We start from the raw sequence: 15,635 nt of genomic DNA on the forward strand, positions 1-15,635 counted from the left end.
ATTTTAATATTATCCTCCCATCTACGTCTCGGCCTCCCTAAAGGTCTTTTTCCCTCCGGTCTCCCAACTAACACTCTATATGCATTTCTGGATTCGCCCATACGTGCTACATGCCCTGCCCATCTCAAACGTCTGGATTTAATGTTCCTAATTACGTCAGGTGAAGAATACAATGCGTGCAGTTCTGCGTTGTGTAACTTTCTCCATTCTCCTGTAACTTCATTCCGCTTAGCCCCAAACATTTTCCTAAGCACCTTATTCTCAAACACCCTTAACCTATGTTCCTCTCTCAAAGTAAGAGTCCAAGTTTCATAATCATACAGAATAATCGGTAATGCAACTGTTTTATAAATTCTAACTTTCAGATTTTTGGACAGCAGACTGGATGATAAGAGCTTCTCAACCGAATAATAACACGCATTTCCCATATTTATTCTGCGTTTAATTTCCTCCTGAGTGTCATTTATATTTGTTACTGTTGCTCCAAGATATTTGAATTTTTCCATCTCTTCGAAGGATAAATCTCTAATTTTTATATTTCCATTTCGTACAATATTCTGGTTACGAGACATAATCATATACTTTGTCTTTTCGGGATTTACTTCCAAACCTATCGCTTTACTTGCTTCAAGTCAAATTTCTGTGTTTTCCTTAATCGTTTGTGTATTTTCTCCTAACATATTCACGTCATCCGCATAGACAAGAAGCTGATGTAACCCGTTCAACTCCAAACCCTGCCTGTTATCCTGAACTTTCCTAATGGCATATTCTAAAGCGAAGTTAAAAAGTAAAGGTGATAGTGCATCTCCTTGCTTTAGCCCGCAGTGAATTGGAAAAGCATCAGATAAAAACTGACCTATACGGACTCTGCTGTATGTTTCACTGAGACACATTTTAATTAATCGAACTAGTTTCTTGGGAATACCAAATTCAATATCATATAATACTTCCCTCTTAACCGAGTCATATGCCTTTTTGAAATCTATGAATAACTGATGTATTGTACCCTTATACTCCCATTTTTTCTCCATTATGTGTCGAATACAAAATTCTGATCAATAGTCGATCTATTACGCCGAAAACCGCACTGATGATCTCCAATAATTTCATCTACGTACGGAGTTAATCTTCTCAAAAGAATATTGGACAAAATTTTGTACGACGTCAACAAAAGTCATATTCCTCGAAAGTTACCACAGTTGGTTTTGTCCCCCTTTTTAAAAATAGGTACAATTATGGACTCCTTCCATTGTTCTGGTACAATTTCCTTTTCCCAAATAGCAAGTACAAGTTTATAAATTAATTATGTTATTTACTTTATGAAAATCTTACACATGTATAATCTTCGGATTAGTATTATCTACATGATAATGAACTGTATTGTTGCGTATGCAGGAAAACGTGTCACCTCCACGAGATCAATTGTCTAATTTTACATTACCGCAATACTCTGTGTACACTTATTATAACAGAAAATAAAAAGGGAAATTATAAGAATGATGGCACTAATGGAAGCATCTACCTCTCTTGTGATATTAACGAGCATGTCTGCGTAGTTGGCGATGGGGCATGCATTTAAATTAGTTGCTCGTATAGCCGCATTACTTCGTGCGGTCGCTATTTTTTCCTCTCTCTCCGTCTTGTCCATCGCAAATAAGATTGTCAAGTATGATATAGAAGCGTTGCCACTCTCACACTCCTAGGATTAAAACCATGCTGGAATTTATTCAGCGATTTATTCTGCTTCTTCAAGGAATGCAGCATGAGATTTTAAAACGCATAATAATTGATTCAGCCCACATCTCCGACGTCTTATTCTATAGCCCCCTTCAAGTGATCATGTTTCAATTTCCCTGTATTAAATTACACACTATCTCCTGATAGAAGAAATCTATGACATTTTAGTAGCCAAACCACCCAAGATGTGCATGAGATCTTCGAACAGGTCTGCAATTTCAAGTATTTGAGATACAACATATTATCTTACTACAGCAGAATATGTCTGTTGCTCATGGTTATTTTCTGACTGATCATTCGTAATTCAGAAGACAAATTACAAAAATCAAGATTTAAAACTACGACAATGAATGACTAGGTATAATAAAAATACAGTGAAAACTCTATACAACGATTACCGATATAAAAATAATACCCTCTGTAAAGTTAAAATATTGTAGTCCCAGCATTAATTCCGTTAAAGTAATGTTAAAATACAATTGTATTATTTTTCCCTATAATATTTTGTTTATGTTGTCAAATCCTAGTGTTCATCACAATTTATTAAATATGATAAATTCTTAAATAATTAATGTAGCCTACATCAATTATAGGAGTGGTTCCTTATACAGTACATCTTTTAAATAGAATGCTTTTTTTCTTTGTAAATTCTCCATATAACAATAAATTCCTCTATAACAATATTTTTCTTTGGCCCACGTGCTTTCGTTGTATCGAGAATTCACTGTTTCAGTAAAAAGGACTAAGAATTACGATTACAAAAAGCTTGTATTTCAAACAGGCCAAAAGTCTAATTCAGTAAGTTAGTAGCTTCCTACAATTGCTATGTAAATTATAGTATCCAGAAAATATTAATACAACATCGAATGTCAATATATTAACACAAACATTATGGATAAGTCGGAAGTTTAAGACATTATGAAAATACAGTTGAAGTTACGACAATAGAAGTGACTGTAAGTTGCTTACCATTGATGTGGGAAGACGAACTAGATAATCGATTAGTACAGTTAAGTAACATACACAGGGGGTGATTATTTGATTTTGTCACATCTGAGAGTGATATATTGCGTCAAAAAGAAGAGGTTTTGTTAACGAAAGCACACCCGACGACTCTTTAATATGACACTACATGTCGCCTTAAAAGCGTCGCATCTGGATCAAACTGGAGGTGAAAGAAGCCCTACATTTGGGTCACCAGGTTCCCCAGACATTGATCTTTTCTCCTCTAGGACCTTATGAATACCCAAATCTACGAAATATCAATGACCAACGCGGAGGAACTTTCAACGAGAATCTTAATCCTCCATGATGATATCGAAACGAAACCCAGCATCATTGAACAATCAACGGTGCAACATTACAGACTAATGTGTACGAGCTGAATGGACGCCATTTTTCAGTATCTCATATAAACCGAAGAACGTATCAGATAAATAATAGCTATGTAGAAACATGTCATACGTAATTTGAACAAAAATAAAAATCTAAATGTTTTATCTGCGGTAATCTCACTAGAGGTTTTGATTTATCAAGAGAAAATCAAAACTCTAGTGGGATTTAATTGACTATTACACGGTTAGAAATATATAAAGATTAGAAGACAAAATATCTACTCTAATACAATAAAATATTAATAGACTTACGAAAATACTAAACTGTCTTCAAATGTATTATTGTACCGTCTCATCATTACAAATATTCCGATAGATGACAGTAGTGTGTTATGACGAGTTGTTCTCTTGTTACCAGTTGTGACAACTATACAATCTTCATTGAACTCTATGATTGGACGATTACTAATCAAGAAGGCTTTGTTGATTCAGTTTCATTTTTATTAAAACAGTTGCATTCCACTTCAATTATCAATACGAAAGAATCTCTCACACGTGAATATCCATAATCTTATACGCCAGAAAATATAACATAACCTAAATAATGTAAACAAGATAAATGGTAAGAAAGTTTTAATTAAGGATGATTAAATAAACGTGAATCCTTTAAAAGGTATAATTATTGAAAGTATAATGTAGACAAACACAGAAACAAATGCTAGGAAGGTGATAAAAACAAATGCTAGGAAGGTGATAAAATTGTAGGATAAGCAGCCATGATTGGTTGAAACACGTCGTTCTGTACCGTTTTATTGGTCAAAAGTAGTATGACGTAGTAAAAGCGTAATACTCTTGATAAAATTACAATCTCACGAGCGGAAAGTTGTCTAAATGCTAGGCGTGAAACAACATTTCTTAGTAGGCCCTAGACGTGGCATCGTATTGGAGTACTGTCACATGTAGGTAGATTATTTCTTTTGGTATCCACTGTCACTTTCCAAAGTATGTAACATACCTGAAAACTATGTAGTATATACTCAGGATACAATATTGGTTGGACAGCTAGAGAGTCAGCTATTCAAATAGAGGATTCGGATTCAAATCGCAGAGAGTACAAGTGGAAATTGTGGTGGATGAAAACGGTATTAGTAGGATTTTTGCGTAGTCCCATTTAGCCTGTTGGAGTTCTACCGATTTCTCCATTAATAACCACGACATTTGTGTAGTGCCGAAATATCAAAAGGTCTAGGCTTACTATTTCTGCGCACTACTAGTATAATAGTGGGATGAATGACTGTATTCAATGTGAAAACCATTAAAAATATTAGTGTTCACTAGTGTCGAGTTTGACTAGGGTTTTACGTTACTAGTCAACGATGTATGCATTGGACGGAGAAAGGAACTGGTCATCATAATTCATCATCTCCTGGCTTAGTTGCCTCAAGAGTGATGCCTTATTGGTATCACTTATTAGATTCAAACATGTCTTCGGTAGTTGACTAAACAAAAACACTATTGTCGATTAATCTCCAACAAAAATATGTTTATAAACGAAAGAAACAGACATTTATGAGTAAATTGAGAGGTTGTGGCAACCTAGACAACTCAAAAATGCAGAAAGATTGTAGTTAAATACTTTAACTTTATTAAGGTGATGTCCTACTGAAAATAGTCGAATTTTGACCAATTTTATAATTTTTTATTTCCGCGCTAAAAATGTACGGTTTCATTAACAATTTATCTCATTATCTTCATATACTTTCATGTATTTGGCAGAAGTTGTTTTACTGTATGTATTATGTCTAACCAAAATTTTAAATTTAATTATCCCAGAAAAAAAAATTTCTACGTTTTCAACGACATTATTCATTTTATTTTTTCAGGGATTAAACTAAGGTGATGAAACTTATTCAACAATATTTCTGTCGTAAAATGGAGCATTTGATTGGCTGTATTCAGCATAGTTTTATTGCTAGAGAATTAACTTATACGTAAAGCATATTATTTTTTATTAATCTTTGAACATTGAAGAAATTATATATTTTTTTTTACGAATGAAGAAATTAGATTAGGGCATTACTAATGCTCCATTGCACAAAATGCAGTGTTACATTTAAGAAAAAATTAGACAAAAAATAATTTAAGAGCATTTTTTCACTAAAAAATTAAAATAAAAATAAGTTTAATTTTTTAAAAAGTGTTTATCAGAAAATATTGAAATTCACAATGTATGATTATGATACTGATATACATATTCAGTTAAAATTTCAACACTCTAGCTATAAAATGTGGATTTTAGAAATTTCAGTAACTCACCGCCTTAACCAACTTAATTTACATATTGCATATAGACTGAACTGAATTACATTACCTCATAAATTTAGCTATTATTTTTTAGAATAGGCTTTATCTGAAATTAAATAAATTTGCTAATCGTTAAAACGTAACTGAAGAATTTTGCTGGAGAATCTTTAGTGTATTGTAAATATTCACAATTCAAATATGTATGTCTCTATTGTATTGATTAAGACTGGTTGAGTGGAAGAGAAGTCCTTATGGTCTTAACTCTGCCAGCGAAAATAAAACATTCTATTCTAATCGAAAAATGAAATAGATAGACTTATACCAAACTGGAATGAATCTATAGAAATTATGGTAGAGAATATAATATATAAATACTTGGAGCAATTTCAAACACGTTGCGAACATAATCAAAGCTGATCAGAGAAATTATCAAATGACCTGTGACGTCGGAGCAGACGTGATTGTCTACTTATGACTATATACAAAATATAATTTCGTGAAATCCAAAAAAAAAAAAAAAAAAAAAAATAGTGAAACGGTTTTAAAGCCACTAATAACATCTGGCTATAATATTATTCAGAAATTCAGGACAATTGTTCAATCATTCAGAGTTAACTGTATTTCTCATAACGAAAGGAAGAATCTCTGCAAATAAATTTGTGATGGAGGTCGTGTGTTCCATAATACAGTAAAAGGCAATGAACCTTTTTAATTCAAATTTGGAACGTGGTAGTGCAGAAGCGTGATAGCAAGGTAGGCGATTCACGATTCCATTAATATGCAGCCCGCACATCGACCTGTTCGATCCTGACACACAACTTCCTCATAACTCAGCGAACTCATAATAAAGTGAACGAGCGTTTCGATAAAACTTAGGATTTTTTTCAGGCATCTTGTTATTATTATCTGCTACCTCTTCGTGTGCTACTTTCATTTAATAAAGGTAAACCAAGGTTTAAGAATTTGCTTCATACCAGCGTTTTTCAACCTTCAATAAATTCATGAGAGACTGAATGAGACGGCAGAATTGTCTATAATAATGTCAGACTTCGAGTGACATTTATTAAGACTATTTCGTGAATAAAATAAAAATGTAAATAATATATCCCTAAAATTCGTTCACAAAATGTTAACAATTGTATATTTATGAATACTTAACCTATTCAGACATTGTGAAATCGAAATAGATGAATAACGATTACTGCAATAAAGAAATTCAATGTTATTCAGTAATGCCAATTGAGAAAAGCGAAATACAGGTTTGAAAATGTTAATTATATATACTGTGTTTTTCTATTATTATTATTATTATTATTATTATTATTATTATTATTATTATTATTATTATTATTATTATTATTATAACAGAAATACGTTTTCATTATCTGCTGAAATCATAATTTAATTTAAACATTTTATAGTATAAATAACCTGATCAATACATTAATTAAATGAATAATTGTTATGAAAGAGTGTCATTTTCTTTAGATACAATGGCCATGGAATTAGAAGATGAAGATGTACAGTAGATGTGCAAGTAGAATTTCACACTTATTTAGTACAATGGATTCATACTCAACGATTTAAGTGGAAACAGTTGGTGACACTAACTAAACAAAAGAACGACCATGCGATAAATTGATAGTGATAAATCGAACTACAGAAATTATCGCGATGTATGACTGTGATTGGCTGGAATTCAAAATTTCATTACACTTCATTGACCGAAAATGGAATGACATCATATAAGCGAAATAGTCATAGATATATTATAAGAACTTAGCGATGCAGATTTTGTAAAATAGGAAAATTATGTAGGAAAATTGACATTTCACTGAAAAGTACTACTTTTCCGGAAAACTTTCGGTTCCAAGCTTCAAAATGAGGGGCCATTTATTAAAATCCGTTCAGCCGTTTTCCCGTAGTTTTGTAATAGAGTACTTAAGTTTGAAGTGTTCATGAAATTAGAATTCAGTATGACACCCGCCAAAATCAAAACGAATAGAAAAAATTTTCACGAATTGTTTTAATTAAACAAATGTGTTATTTTTAATCCTATTGTTTTAGTACATTTCTACTTAAGCAGTGTGCACACCATATTAAATATCTATTTACTGTGATCGCATAAGTATTATTGGTCTTGTTATATTCTATTGGTAAAAAACTGTAAGGTCTTGTACTTTCTTGATTTCGTTTGCCAGAAAGATTCAATTAATTTTCCTTAAGTAATAGGTGCTGTATATTTTTTGAAATAAAATATAAATTCCTACGAATAAATGCCTTGTACACGTACAGACAGGTTTATTTCTACTACTACGATGCTGTAAATAAATCAGATGGGACACAATTTGTTTATTTATTGAGATTCTTTAAATAATGAAGTTATTCCTGAGCCCTGTCACGTATGACCCACCGCCACAATTGTTCAATCCTTGCTCAGCACACTCATCCCTCCAGCGTCCTCGGTACGAAATACGTATGTAAAATCATTGTATGTAGTGTTCCCTTGACAGCCCGGGACAAGTACTTAAATATCTGATAAATTTTCTTCATACTTTTGAACCCTATTAGATGAATTCTTTGTTCGTCAGTTAACTATGCATATTTTTTTAAGGTCCTATCTAGCTTCGGTCCAGAACAAATCTTTGCTAAAATAAAATGAAAAAAAATCAACGGAGATGACGGCAAGAAAGTTAGCCCAAATCGTGATAGCTGCAATAAAGAACCTACAGCAGCCCGGCGGTTCTACCCTTCGCAAAATAGCAGAGTAGGCCCTACATCTCGGCATGCTTCCTTACAGTTGAGAGCACGCTGATGCGGCAGTTAGTGACAACACGCATCATGTACGGTATACTGAGGATAATGAACGGCCGCCGGTACCAGCTCCTCGAGTATCTATCCTAAGATAGATCCCCGAGGAGTTGGTACCGGCCGTTCATTATCACTATCAGGTATTTAAGTACTTGTCCCGGACTGTCAAGGAAACACTACGTACAATGATTTTAAACAGTCTTGAACAGTGTGCATTCCTCAATCAACGGATGTATAAAGAATTACTAATGGCTTGTGCAGCAATAGCTGTAAACTGAAGTTCAAATTAAAATTTTTCAAATTTATTTCCAATGAAGAATACCAGACATTTTGGAAGTTATTTGCTTCCATAATAATGAAACACACCCCTCTGAATGCTTTTCTTTGTGCTAAATACTTTTTATTGAACCTATATATCTTCAGTTCTTGAGTTTCAATGCGAAAACGCAAGTAACAATGTCAGGACGATCAGCCGGTTTTTCATGTGGGCGTGAAGCAATAACTATTTCAGGTCATTGCGGATTGTATGTGAGAGTTAAGAAAATATCAGGTTTGCCATGCTTCCCAACAATAGACATAGCGTCTTGGTGCTGCTGCATGTTTCGTGAACTACCTTGAAATGTACCGTAGAGGGTAGAATCATTTTATCTTGCTAAGAGATCTTGCTAAAATGATCGGGACACTATAACATTTTGTAGGTCTCTTATTTTATTAGTAAGTAATACCTTTTGGTCTTTCCTTAGGCATTATAATGTTTGTGCTTCCTCCAGACAATAATGAAGAGAATCACACATAAAAAAAAATCTATATCACTTACTTGCAAATGGCTTTTAAGGAATCCGGAGGTTCATTGCCGTCCTCACATAAGTCCACTATCGGTCCCTATCCTGAGCAAGATTAATCCAGTCTCTACCATCATATCCCACCTCTCTCAAATCCATTTTAATATTATCCTCCCATCTACGTCTGCCTCCCTCAAGGTCTTTTCCCTTCAGGTCTTCCAACTAACACTTTATATCCATTTCTAGATTAACCCATACGTGCTACATGCGCTGCCAAATTGGGATTACCAATATAATTCCTGCTGTTCATCATAGGGCATCTCCTTTTTTAGGGTAAAATATAAATTAGAAAAAGAAAGTAGGCCTACAGGTAATCAGAACAGCGAAGTAAATACAAATCATAAATTTTGTGGAGTTAATTCAAATTCAAAAACAAAAGATACCGGAAGTCAGTTTAGTTTATTTCATCAAAACATACAAAGCCTTAGAAACAAGTCACCAGAGTTATTAACATTCTTAGAAATAGAACAAATAAACCCATATATAATATGCGTCACTGAACATCATATGAAACAACAGGAATTATCGGCACTTTCACTGGAAGGATACAAACTAGGAGATAGCTATTGTAGATAGAATGTACAGAAGGGAGGTGTGTGCATATTTGTTCGAAACGATATAAATTTAAAAAATATCAGCCTTTCAAAATTTAGCAGAGAAAAAGATTTAGAGCTGTGTGCGGTAGAATTAGAATTAAAATCTGGTAATCTTATAGTTATAGGTATATACAGGTCGCCCTCTGGAGATTTCAAACATTTTCTTCATCTACTAGAAAATACATTACAACACATACATGAAAAAAAACAAGAATACATATTTTGCGGGGACTTAAATATTGACTATCTCACTGAGAACACTAAAAAAAGAAGAATTTAACACATTATTAGCAACCTTCAATTTAATACATACAGTCAATTTTCCAACTAGAATACAAAAAGGATCGATTTCTGCAATTGATAATATAATTATAAGGGGAGATAGATTAGATAGTTACCGCACAGTTCCCATTATAAATGGTCTTTCAGACCATGATGCTCAACTAATAAGAAGAAATGATAGCATTCCTGCATCAAAACACCCGAATAAATTTAGGTTAAGGGTCATAAATGAAGAATCTTTAAAGGACTTCGAAGCTAAACTAAAAAATGAAACATGGAAATCAGTATATGAAAATGGTGATATGAATAGTAAATTCAATGTGTTTCATAATACATTCTTCAATATCTTTGAATCCAGTTTTCCTGTAAAGCACAAAAATTCTCAAACATCTAAAAACAATTAGATTACACAAGGCATAAAAATCTCTTGTAAAACTAAGAGGTCTCTCTGTATTCAAAGTAGAAATAGTAATGACCCCAAATTAATAGCTCACTTTAAAAAGTACTCTAAAATATTACACAAAGTAATCTTAAAAGCCAAAGAACTTTACTATAACGGAATAATTCTGAACTCGAATAATAAAATCAAAACAACTTGGAACATAATAAAAAAAGAAAGTGGAAAGTGTAGAAGTAAAGAACAAGGTTACACTCTTGTAACAGATAATAGAAAAACATCAGATGCAACAGAAGTTGCGAACATATTCAACAATCATTTTCTCTCAATAACTGATAACGTAAACATCCCACATAACAATAATAATAATAATAATAATAATAATAATAATAATAATAATAATAATAATAATGCCATCGATTGTTTGAAAATATCTATTCCTGTAACTTTCCCAAATATTCAAATTTTTCCAACAAATTCACGAGAAATAATTACAATTCTAAAGCAATTAAAGTCTAAAAATTCCTCGGGATATGATGAAATTACTAGTAAAATATTAAAAGCCAGTTCACAAATAATAGCCAAGCCCCTGTCTTATTTATGTAACTTTTCAATGTTTAATGGTGTATTTCCAGAGCGACTGAAATATTCAGTTGTTATTCCTTTATTCAAGAAAGGGGACAGAACCTCGCCCGAAAACTACCGGCCCATATCCCTTCTACCAGTCTTCTCAAAGGTCTTCGAAAAAGTTATATATAAAAGAGTATATCATCATCTTGATAGATACAACATTCTCATTCCGGAACAATTTGGATTCAGAAAGAATAAATCAACTGAGCAAGCGACGTTTAATTTAACTGATAAAATTCTGGAAGCTATTAATAAAAAATTACAAGTAGGAGGGATATTCTGTGATCTCTCCAAAGCTTTTGATTGTATTAACCATAAAATTCTACTACAAAAATTAGAATACTATGGTATTAAAGGCATAGCATATCAGTGGTTTGAGTCATATCTCCTGAACAGAAAACATAAAGTAGAAATCAACGCATTTAATAACTCCTTTAAATCTACTTCAACATGGGGAAATGTTCATACAGGGGTCCCACAGGGATCTATATTAGGGCCTCTTCTTTTTTTAATTTTTATAAATGACCTTGGCCCCATAATAAAAGGAATAGGTTATCCTATACTATTTGCAGATGACACAAGTATCATAATTACAGACAATAACTTTGCCACATTCAAATATAAAACAGAAACAATTCTTCTTAAAATTTATGACTGGTTTACAACCAATAAACTAGCATTAAACATTAATAAAACTAACATAATTCAATTTAAAGCCACTTCAAATTTAATCTCTGAAACATTGGACACAACTATCAACAATATACCTCTACTAGAAACATCAACAACCAAATTTCTTGGTTTGCATATTAATAATACAATAAATTGGAAAAATCATATCAAAGAAATAACCCCCAAACGTAGCTCAGCATGCTTCGCAATTAGGTCGTTACAACAATTTCTAAACAGCAGTATCTTAAAAACAATATATTTTGCCTATTTTCATTCCATTATGTCCTACGGAATAATATTTTGGGGAAATTCTGTAGATAGTAAAAATATATTCTTATTACAAAAAAGAGCCATTAGAATAATAGTTGGAGCAAAGGCTAGAGAATCACGTAGATTATTTTTAAAAAAATTAGAGATTCTAACCTTAACAAATCAATACATATACTCTACAATAAATTTCCTCTTATGTAATAAAGAAAATTTTCCAACTAACTCAGCCATACATAGTATAAATACCCGCAGAAGGAATGATTTTCATACGCCATCATCAAATTTATCATGCTTTCAAAGGGGAGTACGTTACATGGCGATAAAATTGTTCAATAGTCTTCCTGAAGACATTAAGAATCATAGCCAAAACCCTGCATTATTTAAGACAAAACTAAAAAATTACTTAAAATCTCACACTTTCTATTCTGTAGATGAATTCTTGACATTTCGCAGTACTGTGTAAATATTATAATAATATTAAATGGTAAACATATTACATTGTATAAAATATTATTGTTATTAAGGTATTAATTCTGTACATATTTCATATTTGCATTTTATATGTATTGCATTTTATTGTTAAACGTAAGAATTGGACATGTTCTTTATTCTATGCTGTAAAGCAAATGTAAGAATATTATGGAACAAAAAAAAAAAAACAAAAAACAAAAAACAAAAAAAAAAAGTCTGGATTTAACGTTCCTAATTACGTTAGGTGAAGAATGCAATGCGTTGTGTAACTTTCTCCATTTTCCTATAACTTCATCCATCTTAGCCCCAAATATTTTCCTAAGCATCTTACTTTCGAACACCTTAATCTCTCTTCCTCTCTCAAAGTTTGAGTCCAAGTTTCACAACCATAAAGAACAACCAGTAGCATAACTGTTTTATAAATTCTAACTTTCAGCTTTAAATATCTACACCACACCGTCATTAAATACATGGAAAAGACTCATAGCACTTGATTACTAACTATAAAAATATTTCATTTTTAATAACAATGTTGTTACCTTACGTAAGTTTTGTATAGACTACTATATAGCCGTCACTCAGTAAATATTATAGAAATGAAGATCTAACTTCAGATATTCTCTATGCCTACTTATATAACATCAAAAGGTTTCACTTTCATATCATCAATAAAGCATTAATCTGTATAATTAGTGACAATACGCACATTATGGCATTCAGTATAATAATATTTCACTTTTAATGGTAATAATGTCATCAAACTTTCTTAAGTTTTGTAGTTTTTAATATCCAATACACAGACAGTTGTACTCAGAAAATTACACACCAGAGAATCTGACCTGTAAATTATTTTAGTAAGTCTTCAAGTTTTTAATAACCAATATTACAGAAACGTTCTGACCGACATAATGGCATTAGGATGTCAGAGAATCTGAGCCATCTGAACTCTAAATATGTCAGCAATCCTACAGGTCATGGCCTTCGTGTGATATTGTTTATTGTAGTGTGTTTGTGTTTTGTTTCATTCTGAAAAGCCATTATTTCTCAAAACTGACGACAGATGGATTTTGGAAAATAGGAAAATGATGTAGGAAAATTGACATTTCACTGAAAACTACTATTTTTCTGAAAAACTTTGGGTTCCAAGCTTAAAAATGAGGGGTCATTTATTAAAAGTCGTTCAGCCGTTTTCCAGTAATTTCCATTACCAGTTAAAATTATATATATATATATATATATATATATATATATACATACATACATATATATATATATAGATTTTTTAAAACATTATACATTACGAAGACAATACCATAGTTGTGTGCTATATATTTGCACGACGCAACTGTATCACTAAATGTTGAGTCCAATTATTCGACACTGGTCAAATGTTGTATTTTATGGGGAGTTTAAGTGAGTGGATATTACAAAATCACGTATCTACAATCATATGCTCAAGTATTTTAATATATTGCCGATCAAGGCTGCGATGTGAAGGTTAGCTCGCGTGTTCATGTAGATTTTGTTAAGCCATAAAGATTGATTATTCAAAATACTGATATAAGTAAGAGTAGTAATTTTGGCTTAGCTGATCATTAAAATCAAAATGAATTGTAAAATAATATTTCGTGTTTTTTCTAAAAGTCAATATTACCATTATTCATTAACAGTCAGAATATTAAGTTTTCATGCGCCTCATTTGGAAAACAAAACATTCTTTATAGCTAATGTCTACAGAGTGCTAATATGTCGATGACATTTTAACCAACATAACTACAGTACTTTCGACTAGTTCGATTAATTAAAATGTGTCTTAGTGAAACTTACAGCAGAGTCCGTATAGGCCAGTTTCTATCTGATGCTTTTCCAATTCCCTGCGGACTAAAGCAGGGTGATGCACTATCACCTTTAATTTTTAACTTTGCTCTAGAATATGCCATTAGAAAAGTTCAGGATAACACAGAGGGTTTGGAATTGAACGGGTCACATCAGCTTCTTGTCTATGCGGATGACGTGAATATGTTAGGAGAAAATCCACAAACGATTAGGGAAAACGCGGAAATTCTAGTTGAAGCAAGTAAAGCGATAGGGTTGGAAGTAAATCCCGAAAATACTAAGTATATGATTATGTCTCGTGACCAGAATATTGTACGAAATGGAACTATAAAAATTGGAGATTTATCCTTCGAAGAGGTGGAAAAATTCAAATATCTTGGAGCAACAGTAACAAACATAAATGACACTCGGGAGGAAATTAAACGCAGACTAAATATGGGAAATGCCTGTTATTATTCGGTTGGGAAGCTTTTGTCATCTAGTCTTCTGTCAAAATGTCTGAAAGTTAGAATTTATAGAACAGGTATATTACCGGTTGTTCTGTATGGTTGTGAAACTTGGACTCTCACTCTGAGAGAGGAACAGAGATTAAGGGTGTTTGAGAATAAGGTTCTTTGAAAAATGTTTGAGACTAAGAAGGATGAAGTTACAGGAGAATGGAGAAAGTTACACAACGCAGAGCTGCACGCATTGTATCCTTCACCTGACATAATTAGGAACAGAAAATCCAGACGTTTGAGATGGGCAGGACATGTGGCACGTATGGGCGAATCCAGAAATGCATATAGAGTGTTAGTTGGGAGGCCAGAGGGAAAAAGACCTTTGGGGAGGCCGAGACGTAGATGGGAAGATAATATTAAAATGGATTTGTGGGAGGTGGGATATGATGGTAGAGACTGGATTAATCTTGCTCAGGATAGGGACCAATGGCGGGCTTATGTGAGGTCGGCAATGAACCTCCGGGTTCCTTAAAAGCCAGTAATAAGTAAGGAACTACTTTCGAAACTTCAGCTTCCGTACTCAGATCGTTTTCAATACGTATCGAAAATTGCGTCAAAACAGGGATCGTATTCACTACGGAAAATGTATTCAGATCGATTTTAATTCTCCATGATAACATAGTATAAGTCCTACAAGAGGGAAGGCGAAGGAAAACATGTACGAATCACAAAAAAATAAATAAATGCGAATGACGTAAAAGGAAAACCAAACAAATCACGAAATGAGGCATATAAAAGAACTAAAAAATCGGAAGGGGAATAAGGAAGACAACTGAAAGGAAGGAATAGGAAACTTAACGAAGGAAAATAATAAAGAAAACAGCCAGAGGAGGAAGACAACTGGTAGGAAACACTGAAGAAGAAATGGAAAAAGAAGAATTGAAGAAACAGAAAAAAATCGTAATGAAAGGAAAGCAAATGGAATCGAACTGAGAAATGAGGAAATAAAAAAT

The sequence above is a fragment of the Periplaneta americana genome, chromosome 4 (assembly GCF_040183065.1).
Source record: "Periplaneta americana isolate PAMFEO1 chromosome 4, P.americana_PAMFEO1_priV1, whole genome shotgun sequence".
Classification (NCBI taxonomy): Eukaryota; Metazoa; Arthropoda; class Insecta; order Blattodea; family Blattidae; genus Periplaneta; species Periplaneta americana.